Source organism: Diplotaxodon limnothrissa, linkage group LG3 (assembly GCF_057381915.1).
Source record: "Diplotaxodon limnothrissa isolate DT_005_m linkage group LG3, D_limnothrissa_male_GT1.1, whole genome shotgun sequence".
Lineage (NCBI taxonomy): Eukaryota > Metazoa > Chordata > Actinopteri > Cichliformes > Cichlidae > Diplotaxodon > Diplotaxodon limnothrissa.
The window spans coordinates 67,176,364-67,188,989 of record NC_140598.1 but is presented as its reverse complement, the minus strand read 5'-3'; the positions used below and the strand labels follow the sequence as shown (position 1 = coordinate 67,188,989).

Below are 12,626 nucleotides of genomic sequence, written 5' to 3'. Positions count from 1 at the left end.
GACAGTTACCTTTTCACACACTGTCCTTGGCTGAACAGTGACACAGCCTTAATATACTTTATTTATGTTATTAAAATATTTTCGTGTGAATTATTTGCTTTATATCCATTTTATACATTGTGGGCATGGTCATCATGCCAACTGTGTTTCATTGATAATATCACTTTACAGGTTGTTATCCTTGCTATTATTAATTTCAAATACTCTAAAGATAATTTCTACTGTAATTTTCCCTTTGTTTATCTTTATTTCGTACTTTTTATATTTATATCTACTCAGTGGGGTCTGTTTTCAACCCTTTGGCAAAAAGATTACGCTGCTTCTCCTTCCTGTCGTGGCCGGCCAAATGACCTCTTAGCCATCCAAAGGGCATTACATGACAGTAAGAAGGAAAACTACCATCTCCAGAATAAAATTCAACAGATTGAAGATGAGAAACTTCAACTGGAGGAGAAGTGTAGACAGATGGAAGTGAAATATAAAAACCTGGAAGAAAGACAACAACGCCAGCCCGACATAAATATTATTAATGACGGTTGGGGAATCAAGTTTGGACAAGCCCGAGACCAGATTGTCTTCCTAATTAAGGAAGACAAGCAAAAGAGCGCGGAACTAAAGGAGATGTCCAACCAGCTTAAAGACAGCAAAGCTACGGTTGAGAAGACAGAATGGGATCTCCAATATATGGACCAAAAGAATCGGCTGCTCCAAACAAACTTCGATGAAGCTGTGAAAAAAAATAAAGAAATCCTCCAACAGAAGGAAGAACAGGAGAAAAAGCAAAGAGACATGGAGCACAAACTCAAAGTCACGGAGGAAAAATACACAATGCTGAAAGAAAAGGTGGATGATACTCTGCGCCAAAATAAAGACCTTCTTCAAGAGAAAAAGCAACTAGAAGGGGAAAAAGAAAAACTGGACAAACAATGCTCACACATGCAGAAAAGGATGGATCAAATGGCGAGAAACAACTCCGAGCTCACTAAGGGGATATTGTTGGAATACAACAACTTGAAGCGCAAACACACTGAAATGCAGGCGCAAAAGCAAGAACAAGACAACATACATGGCGACCTGCAGCGTACGCTCCAAGATATCCACAGAAGAAATGAGGAGCTACAAGACATGTACAAAGAAGTACAACAGAGAAACACAGACATGCACAAGGACAAGATAATGCAGGAGGAAACATCCAAAGAGCTCAAGGAAAAGCTTGAAGAAAAACAAGCAACATTGGAAGAGGTGGAGAAAACATGCAAGAAGCTTGAGAAACAAAACGTAGAAACCATCGATGAGTTGAGAACCCTCATCCTGGAAAAAAAAGCTCTTGTAGAAAACTGCATGAAAAAGAAGAACAAACGCTTCCGCTGGCCCTGGAGGAGGAACTCTACTGCTTCCTCACCTGGTGTAGCCTCGTCTTGCTCCACCTCTGTTCACCCCCCCAACCAGTCCCGGCAGTTGACTGTCCCCTCCTGAGCCTGGTTCTGCCGGAGGTTTCTGCCCGTTTAAAGGCAGTTTTTCCTCCCAACTGTCGCCTAGTGCGTGCTCAGAGGGGATTGTTGGGGATTTCTCTCCTCTACCTTGTTTCATTATTTACTTAACTTTTTGTTCTTACTTCATTTTACCTTGTTTCATTATTTACTTGTTAACTCTTTCTTTTTCAACTTATTTATAAAACAATAAACAATTGAATTTATCCTTTGAGTATTTTTCATCTATACCTTTTTCAAACATTCATATCTGTCGTTTATCTTCTTCTTGAAACCTCATAAATGGTGAAGGAAAAATCCAACAGTTCATCTATATATAAAGAAGCACTTAAACTAAAACTGACATAGCTACGTTAATCCTACCGTAAAACAATAAGACGAGGTACGACCTCTCTCATGCTCCTAGGATGTGGGGGTGAACGCCAGAACACCCTGGAATGTTACAGACCTCCTAGGATGAGACATTCTTTCAATATGCCACCAACTATATACTTCTACACACAAATGATTACATGCAGTATTCTACCATATGCAAACTTATATCATTAAAAGACTATACTGACTACTAAGTAAAATTTTCCATTGACATACTTCATCATGAGAAGTATGGCTGCTGTGCCAACCTTGTTGTTGGTCAAAACTCCCTCACTTTCTATCTGCTGGATGAGTGTCCTTATACCAAGGTTCCATTTGAGCTTCTGGCTGGAGAAATAGTTAATAATCCTTCTGCCTTTGGTTATGAGGGCCTGACCTAAGCGCTCACTGATATCGATGCCTGTGAGTTTGTAAAAGTGGTTCGAAAGACCTTTCCGAGTAAACAAGAATGGCCACTGCTCCTGAATTTCAGCTACTGAAGGTGAGGGACAACTGTTGATAAGCTGCCGCTGAGAAATATATGTGAGGCACATGAAGTCATCCACATCAGGTCTCTCCACAGCTCCAGGTCCTTGTGAATTGAAAATTGTTAACAAGATGTGTTTCTTTTCCTCTAAAGAAGTTGGCGTTTCCCCCTCAGGAAGTTCAACTGGCTGCCAATTTATACAACCATAGCTATCAACAAGGCATCTAACTTTTTTAGGTGGGGTTGCACTACTGTTGGGACTGCAGTCTTCCTCATTCCTGGTTCTCTTTGTTTGACGAAGACGATTTGATGCTTCTTAGTAGTGAATAATGTCCACAACCCAGTCTTTCTGACCATACTTCTCCTGTCCTCTGGATGAGCTCTGTCTCCTCTTGTGATTGCATGCGACAGTCGGAGTGGAAATCTTTCCCAAGGAATCTGGAAGTGTGAGACCCAAGAGCTGGAGTAATGGTTGTACATAGTGGTGGACGTGGAGGAGGAGGGGTGAGGTGGATGGCTTGATGTTTCAGCTGATGCAGCAGGGCAAGGCTCCAGAGTAATGGTGTCATTCAGGTTCTCTGGTCTGTTGCCATCTAAAAAAAAAAAAATAAATAAAGATCATTGGAAAAGCTACCTTAAAAAGCTACTATGTCAACAAATATGTCCTCACTAAAAGATGAACCCTTCAATTAGGATTGAGTAGTAACGGCAAGGCAGTTTTGGGGACCTTGTCTGAAGATGAAAAGAAGCAATCCCAGGACTGCAAAAGAACTACAAACTCAAGGTCTTGCATTGAAAAGACCTTGAGTCAATATGTTTTACAGCATGTCACAATTTCAAACCCTTAGTTGTACCACTACCAATGAAAGGTTAATGGTGTTAGATTTAGTGTCTACTTTTGTTTATGTTTTCCGTGTTAATTATCTACCGGACAATGTGAGCCCCAAAACGCTCTTCAATATTATACTGTCAAAGTACATGTGTAGTATGGTGAAGAGAACAAAAAAGCTAATCAAGCTAATCAGTGACATATGAGTCTATGAGTGACCTTCAAATCATAGACTCAAGTCTATGATTTATACAGAACCTACACAAACCTCCTTTAAATGCAAGAAGTAGTTTACGTATTTGAATTGGTGTGAGAAAGGGTTTGAGATCTTCTGCCTCCACAAACAAAAGATCACTTTTTTGTTGTACACCAATAACGTCCGTCAGATGTTCTACAATGCAGATTATTTTCTCTCTGTCTAGTGCCGGCAGGAGCCTTGTGAGTTCCTCTTCAATTTCCATCCCTGAAAAAGAATTAAGAGGAAACTGAATGGTGTAGGGAGACAACAAAAAGACCTGCCATGTTATAAAGTGGTAGTGGGTAATAATCCATCAGACTGTCAGCATTTACACACACACTTCTTTCTGGAGGGCAACGCAAGCAGTGAAGTCCAAGGTCAATGAGAAGTACGGATTGATGCAACTCGAGCACAAAGTACAATCCAGAATCATTAACAAGTATAACAGCTATCTTCCCAAAAACCAAGCCATCATCACTGTCATCTACAATGGAAACATAGCCTTTCACATACTTGGTACCTTTGTGGACAACTGCTGACACATCCAAAGTGGTCTGATTAGTGCAGCCGGCTTTTGCCACAGCTTCTTGAATGACAGCGTTGTAAAGATGATGATTGTAATCACTTGCTTCTCCAATGATTTGAACTGTAGGTGGAAACAATTGGCCCACTGAGAGGTAGGACTGCAGTAACTGATGCCGTTCTGTCAGAGTCTTGCATAAGTTGACGAAGTTGTGCACTGTTCTTGTACATGCTTTGAAATACGAGTGCTTGCTCTCAAACCTAAGGGTCCACAAACGAATGTGTGATCCAAAGTGAAGGATAAGCTCTGCATAATGTAACAAATAGTGAGTTCATAGTGACTAATAGTGACTTCAGTGCACGGTTGCAGGCATCAGCTGACACAGAATCGCTGGCACAGCCTGGTTGGTTATTTAATGGTTTCAGCTTAGTTTATTTGATCTAAAACTTCAGTGCACGGTTGCAGGGATCAGCTGACACAGATCGCTGTCACAGGCTGGTTAGTTATTTAAATGGTTTCAGGTTAGTTTATTTGATCTAAGACTTCAGTGCATGGTCGCAAAGATCAGCTGACACAGATCCCTGGCACAGGCTGGTTAGTTATTTAATGGTTTCAGCTTAGTTTATTTGATCTAAAACTTCAGTCCACGTTCGCAGGGATCAGCTGACACAGATCTCTGGCACAGCCTGGTTGGTTATTTAATGGTTTCAGCTTAGTTTATTTGATCTAAAACTTCAGTGCACGGTTGCAGGGATCAGCTGACACAGATCGCTCGCACAGGCTGGTTAGTTATTTAATGGTTTCAGGTTAGTTTATTTGATCTAATACTTTAGGGCATGGTCGCAAAGATCAGCTGACACAGATCGCTGGGACAGGCTGGTTAGTTATTTAATGGTTTCAGCTTAGTTTATCTAAAACTTCAGTGCACGATTGCAGGGATCAGCTGACACAGATCGCTGGCACAGGCTGGTTAGTTATTTAATGGTTTCAGCTTAGTTTATTTGATCTAAAACTTCAGTGCACGGTTGCAGGGATCAGCTGACACAGATCCCTGGCACAGGCTGGTTAGTTATTTAATGGTTTCAGCTTAGTTTATTTGATCTAAAACTTCAGTGCACGATTGCAGGGATCAGCTGAAACAGATCGCTAGTACAGGCTGGTTAGTTATTTAATGGTTTCAGCTTAGTTTATCTAAAACTTCAGTGCACGGTTGCAGGGATCAGCTGAAACAGATCGCTGGTACAGGCTGGTTAGTTATTTAATGGTTTCAGGTTAGTTTATTTTATCTAAAACTTCAGTGCACGATTGCAGGGATCAGCTGAAACAGATCTCTGGCACAGGCTGGTTAGTTATTTAATGGTTTCAACTTAGTTTATTTTATCTAAAACTTCAGTGCACGGTCGCAGGGATCAGCTGACACAGATCGCTGGTTAGTTATTTAATGGTTTCAGCTTAGTTTATTTTATCTAAAACTTCAGTGCACGGTCGCAGGGATCAGCTGACACAGATCGCTGGTTAGTTATTTAATGGTTTCAGCTTTGTTTATTTGATCTAAAACTTCAGTCCACGTTCGCAGGGATCAGCTGACACAGATCTCTGGCACAGGCTGGTTAGTTATTTAATGGTTTCAGCTTAGTTTATTTGATCTAAGACTTCAGTGCACGGTTGCAGGGATCAGCTGACACAGATCGCTGGCACAGGCTGGTTAGTTATTTAATGGTTTCAACTTAGTTTATTTTATCTAAAACTTCAGTGCACGGTCGCAGTGATCAGCTGACACAGATCGCTGGCACAGGCTGGTTAGTTATTTAATGGTTTCAGGTTAGTTTATTTGATCTAAGACTTCAGGGCATGATCGCAAAGATCAGCTGACACATATCGCTGGCACAGGCTGGTTAGTTATTTAATGGTTTCAGCTTAGTTTATTTTATCTAAAACTTCAGTGCACGATTGCAGGGATCAGCTGAAACAGATCGCTGGCACAGGCTGGTTAGTTATTTAATGGTTTCAGCTTAGTTTATCTAAAACTTCAGTGCACGTTCGCAAAGATCAGCTGAAACAGATCGCAGGCACAGATCCCTTGCACAGGCTGGTTAGTTATTTAATGGTTTCAACTTAGTTTATTTTATCTTAAACTTCAGTGCACGGTCGCAGGGATCCGCTGACAGAGATCGCTGGTTAGTTATTTAATGGTTTCAGCTTAGTTTATTTTATCTAAAACTTCAGTCCACGTTCGCAGGGATCAGCTGACACAGATCGCTGGCACAGGCTGGTTAGTTATTTAATGGTTTCAGCTTTGTTTATTTGATCTAAAACTTCAGTCCACGTTCGCAGGGATCAGCTGACACAGATCGCTGGCACAGGCTGGTTAGTTATTTAATGGTTTCAGCTTAGTTTATTTGATCTAAGACTTCAGTGCACGGTTGCAGGGATCAGCTGACACAGATCGCTGGCACAGGCTGGTTAGTTATTTAATGGTTTCAACTTAGTTTATTTTATCTTAAACTTCAGTGCACGGTCGCAGGGATCCGCTGACACAGATCGCTGGTTAGTTATTTAATGGTTTCAGCTTAGTTTATTTTATCTAAAACTTCAGTCCACGTTCGCAGGGATCAGCTGACACAGATCGCTGGCACAGGCTGGTTAGTTATTTAATGGTTTCAGCTTTGTTTATTTGATCTAAAACTTCAGTCCACGTTCGCAGGGATCAGCTGACACAGATCGCTGGCACAGGCTGGTTAGTTATTTAATGGTTTCAGCTTAGTTTATTTGATCTAAGACTTCAGTGCACGGTTGCAGGGATCAGCTGACACAGATCGCTGGCACAGGCTGGTTAGTTATTTAATGGTTTCAACTTAGTTTATTTTATCTAAAACTTCAGTGCACGGTTGCAGGGATCAGCTGAAACAGATCGCTGGCACAGATCCCTTGCACAGGCTGGTTAGTTATTTAATGGTTTCAGCTTTGTTTATTTTATCTAAAACTTCAGTGCACGGTCGCAGGGATCAGCTGACACAGATCGCTGGTTAGTTATTTAATGGTTTCAGCTTTGTTTATTTGATCTAAAACTTCAGTCCACGTTCGCAGGGATCAGCTGACACAGATCGCTGGCACAGGCTGGTTAGTTATTTAATGGTTTCAGCTTAGTTTATTTGATCTAAAACTTCAGTGCACGGTTGCAGGGATCAGCTGACATAGATCGCTGGCACAGGCTGGTTAGTTATTTAATGGTTTCAGCTTAGTTTATTTGATCTAAGACTTCAGTGCACGGTTGCAGGGATCAGCTGACACAGATCGCTGGCACAGGCTGGTTAGTTATTTAATGGTTTTAACTTAGTTTATTTGATCTAAAACTTCAGTGCACGATTGCAGGGATCAGCTGAAACAGATCGCTGGTACAGGCTGGTTAGTTATTTAATGGTTTCAGCCATGTTTATCTAAAACTTCAGTGCACGGTTGCAGGGATCAGCTGACACAGATCCCTTGCACAGGCTGGTTAGTTATTTAATGGTTTCAGCTTAGTTTATTTGATCTAAAACTTCAGTGCACGGTTGCAGGGATCAGCTGACACAGATCCCTGGCACAGGCTGGTTAGTTATTTAATGGTTTCAGCCAAGTTTATCTAAAACTTCAGTGCACGGTTGCAGGGATCAGCTGACACAGATCGCTCGCACAGGCTGGTTAGTTATTTAATGGTTTCAGCTTAGTTTATTTGATCTAAAACTTCAGTGCACGGTTGCAGGGATCAGCTGACACAGATCGCTCGCACAGGCTGGTTGGTTATTTAATGGTTTCAGGTTAGTTTATTTGATCTAAGACTTCAGTGCACGTTCGCAAAGATCAGCTGAAACAGATCGCTGGCACAGATCCGTTGCACAGGCTGGTTAGTTATTTAATGGTTTCAACTTAGTTTATTTTATCTAAAACTTCAGTGCACGGTCGCAGGGATCCGCTGACACAGATCGCTGGTTAGTTATTTAATGGTTTCAGCTTAGTTTATTTTATCTAAAACTTCAGTGCACGGTTGCAGGGATCAGCTGACACAGATCCCTGGCACAGGCTGGTTAGTTATTTAATGGTTTTAACTTAGTTTATTTGATCTAAAACTTCAGTGCACGATTGCAGGGATCAGCTGAAACAGATCGCTGGTACAGGCTGGTTAGTTATTTAATGGTTTCAGCCATGTTTATCTAAAACTTCAGTGCACGGTTGCAGGGATCAGCTGACACAGATCCCTTGCACAGGCTGGTTAGTTATTTAATGGTTTCAGCTTAGTTTATTTGATCTAAAACTTCAGTGCACGGTTGCAGGGATCAGCTGACACAGATCGCTGGCACAGGCTGGTTAGTTATTTAATGGTTTAGGTTTGGTTTATTTAATCTAAAACTTCAGTGCACGGTTGCAGGGATCAGCTGACACAGAATCGCTGGTACAGACTGGTTAGTTATTTAATGGTTTAGGTTTGGTTTATTTGATCTAAAACTTCAGTCCACATTCGCAGGGATCAGCTGACACAGATCGCTGGCACAGGCTGGTTAGTTATTTAATTGTTTCAGCTTAGTTTATCTAAAACTTCAGTGCACGGTTGCAGGGATCAGCTGACACAGATCGCTGGCACAGGCTGGTTAGTTATTTAATGGTTTAGGTTTGGTTTATTTGATCTAAAACTTCAGTCCACATTCGCAGGGATCAGCTGACACAGATCGCTGGCACAGGCTGGTTAGTTATTTAATTGTTTCAGCTCAGTTTATCTAAAACTTCAGTGCACGGTTGCAGGGATCAGCTGACACAGATCGTTGGCACAGGCTGGTTAGTTATTTAATGGTTTCAACTTAGTTTATCTAAAACTTCAGTGCACGGTTGCAGGAATCAGCTGACACAGATCGCTGGCACAGGCTGGTTAGTTATTTAATGGTTTCGGTTTGGTTTATTTTATCTAAAACTTCAGTGCACGGTTGCAGGGATCAGATGAAACAGATCGCTGGCACAGGCTGGTTAGTTATTTAATGGTTTCAGCTTAGTTTATCTAAAACTTCAGTGCACGGTTGCAGGGATCAGCTGACACAGATCCCTGGCACAGGCTGGTTAGTTATTTAATGGTTTTAACTTAGTTTATTTGATCTAAAACTTCAGTGCACGATTGCAGGGATCAGCTGAAACAGATCGCTGGTACAGGCTGGTTAGTTATTTAATGGTTTCAGCCAAGTTTATCTAAAACTTCAGTGCGCGGTTGCAGGGATCAGCTGACACAGATCCCTTGCACAGGCTGGATAGTTATTTAATGGTTTCAACTTAGTTTATTTTATCTAAAACTTCAGTGCACGGTCGCAGGGATCCGCTGACAGAGATGGCTGGCACAGGCTGGCTAGTTATTTAATGGTTTCAGCCAAGTTTATCTAAAACTTCAGTGCGCGGTTGCAGGGATCAGCTGACACAGATCCCTTGCACAGGCTGGTTAGTTATTTAATGGTTTCAACTTAGTTTATTTTATCTAAAACTTCAGTGCACGGTCGCAGGGATCTGCTGACACAGATCGCTGGCACAGGCTGGTTAGTTATTTAATGGTTTCAGCTTAGTTTATTTGATCTAAAACTTCAGTGCACGCTTGCAGGGATCAGCTGACACAGATCGCTGTCACAGGCTGGTTAGTTACTTAAATGGTTTCAGGTTAGTTTATTTGATCTAAGACTTCAGTGCACGTTCGCAAAGATCAGCTGACACAGATCCCTGGCACAGGCTGGTTAGTTATTTAATGGTTTCAACTTAGTTTATTTTCTCTAAAACTTCAGTGCACGGTTGCAGGGATCAGCTAACACAGATCCCTGACACACGCTGGTTAGTTATTTAATGGTTTCAACTTAGTTTATTTTCTCTAAAACTTCAGTGCACGGTTGCAGGGATCAGCTGACACAGATCGCTGGCACAGGCTGGTTAGTTATTTAGTGGTTTCAGCTTAGTTTATTTGATCTAAAACTTCAGTGCACGGTCGCAGTGATCAGCTGACACAGATCGCTGGTTAGTTATTTAATGGTTTCAGCTTTGTTTATTTGATCTACAACTTCAGTCCACGTTCGCAGGGATCAGCTGACACAGATCTCTGGCACAGCCTGGTTGGTTATTTAATGGTTTCAGCTTAGTTTATTTGATCTAAAACTTCAGTGCACGGTTGCAGGGATCAGCTGACACAGATCGCTGTCACAGGCTGGTTAGTTATTTAAATGGTTTCAGGTTAGTTTATTTGATCTAAGACTTCAGTGCATGGTCGCAAAGATCAGCTGACACAGATCCCTGGCACAGGCTGGTTAGTTATTTAATGGTTTCAACTTAGTTTATTTTCTCTAAAACTTCAGTGCACGGTTGCAGGGATCAGCTGACACAGATCGCTCGCACAGGCTGGTTAGTTATTTAGTGGTTTCAGCTTAGTTTATTTGATCTAAAACTTCAGTGCACAGTCGCAGTGATCAGCTGACACAGATCGCTGGTTAGTTATTTAATGGTTTCAGCTTTGTTTATTTGATCTACAACTTCAGTCCACGTTCGCAGGGATCAGCTGACACAGATCTCTGGAACAGCCTGGTTGGTTATTTAATGGTTTCAGCTTAGTTTATTTGATCTAAAACTTCAGTGCACGGTTGCAGGGATCAGCTGACACAGATCGCTCGCACAGGCTGGTTAGTTATTTAATTGTTTCAGCTTACTTTATTTTCTGTAAAACTTCAGTGCACAGTTGCAGGGATCAGCTAACACAGATCCCTGACACACGCTGGTTAGTTATTTAATGGTTTCAACTTAGTTTATTTTCTCTAAAAATTCAGTGCACGGTTGCAGGGATCAGTTGACAAAGATTCCTGACACAGGCTGGTTAGTGTTTTAGTGGTTTCAGCTTAGTTTATTTTCTCTAAAACTTCAGTGCACGGTTGCAGGGATCAGCTGACACAGATCGCTGGCACAGGCTGGTTAGTTATTTAATGGTTTCAACTTAGTTTATTTTATCTAAAACTTCAGTGCACGGTCGCAGGGATCCGCTGACACAGATCGCTGGCACAGGCTGGTTAGTTATTTAATGGTTTCAGCTTAGTTTATTTGATCTAAAACTTCAGTGCACGCTTGCAGGGATCAGCTGACACAGATCGCTGTCACAGGCTGGTTAGTTACTTAAATGGTTTCAGGTTAGTTTATTTGATCTAAGACTTCAGTGCATGGTCGCAAAGATCAGCTGACACAGATCCCTGGCACAGGCTGGTTAGTTATTTAATGGTTTCAACTTAGTTTATTTTCTCTAAAACTTCAGTGCACGGTTGCAGGGATCAGCTAACACAGATCCCTGACACACGCTGGTTAGTTATTTAATGGTTTCAACTTAGTTTATTTTCTCTAAAACTTCAGTGCACGGTTGCAGGGATCAGCTGACACAGATCGCTGGCACAGGCTGGTTAGTTATTTAGTGGTTTCAGCTTAGTTTATTTGATCTAAAACTTCAGTGCACGGTCGCAGGGATCAGCTGACACAGATAGCTGGTTAGTTATTTAATGGTTTCAGCTTTGTTTATTTGATCTACAACTTCAGTCCACGTTCGCAGGGATCAGCTGACACAGATCGCTCGCACAGGCTGGTTAGTTATTTAATGGTTTCAGGTTAGTTTATTTGATCTAAGACTTCAGTGCATGGTCGCAAAGATCAGCTGACACAGATCCCTGGCACAGGCTGGTTAGTTATTTAATTGTTTCAGCTTACTTTATTTTCTGTAAAACTTCAGTGCACAGTTGCAGGGATCAGCTAACACAGATCCCTGACACACGCTGGTTAGTTATTTAATGGTTTCAACTTAGTTTATTTTCTCTAAAAATTCAGTGCACGGTTGCAGGGATCAGCTGACACAGATCGCTGGCACAGGCTGGTTAGTTGTTTAGTGGTTTCAGCTTAGTTTATTTTCTCTAAAACTTCAGTGCACGGTTGCAGGGATCAGCTGAAACAGATCGCTGGCACAGGCTGGTTAGTTATTTAATGGTTTCAGCCAAGTTTATCTAAAACTTCAGTGCGCGGTTGCAGGGATCAGCTGACACAGATCGCTGGCACAGGCTGGTTAGTTATTTAATGGTTTCAGCCAAGTTTATCTAAAACTTCAGTGCGCGGTTGCAGGGATCAGCTGACACAGATCCCTGGCACAGGCTGGTTAGTTATTTAATGGTTTTAACTTAGTTTATTTGATCTAAAACTTCAGTGCACGATTGCAGGGATCAGCTGAAACAGATCGCTGGTACAGGCTGGTTAGTTATTTAATGGTTTCAGCTTAGTTTATTTGATCTAAAACTTCAGTGCACGGTTGCAGGGATCAGCTGACACAGATCGCTGGCACAGGCTGGTTAGTTATTTAATGGTTTCAGCTTAGTTTATTTAATCTAAAACTTCAGTGCACGCTTGCAGGGATCAGCTGACACAGATCGCTGTCACAGGCTGGTTAGTTATTTAAATGGTTTCAGGTTAGTTTATTTGATCTAAGACGTAAGTGCACGGTTGCAGGGATCAGCTGACACAGATCGCTGGCACAGGCTGGTTAGTTATTTAATGATTTCATTTTAGTTTATTTGATCTAAGACGTAAGTGCACGGTTGCAGGGATCAGCTGACACAGATCGCTGGCACAGGCTGGTTAGTTATTTCGTGGTTTCAGCTTAGTTTATTTTGATCTAAGACTTCAGTGCACAT

At 41.6% G+C, this 12,626-nt stretch overlaps 1 protein-coding gene and 1 pseudogene across 1 annotated transcript in view; both read right to left on the bottom strand.

Moving 5' to 3' along the window:
* Positions 1-12,626, bottom strand: part of LOC146636946 (uncharacterized) — a 306,161-nt gene that overhangs the window by 25,343 nt on the left and 268,192 nt on the right. The gene's annotated exons all lie outside the window — the stretch shown is intronic.
* LOC146636947 (uncharacterized) lies at positions 1,838-4,167 on the bottom strand (annotated as a pseudogene).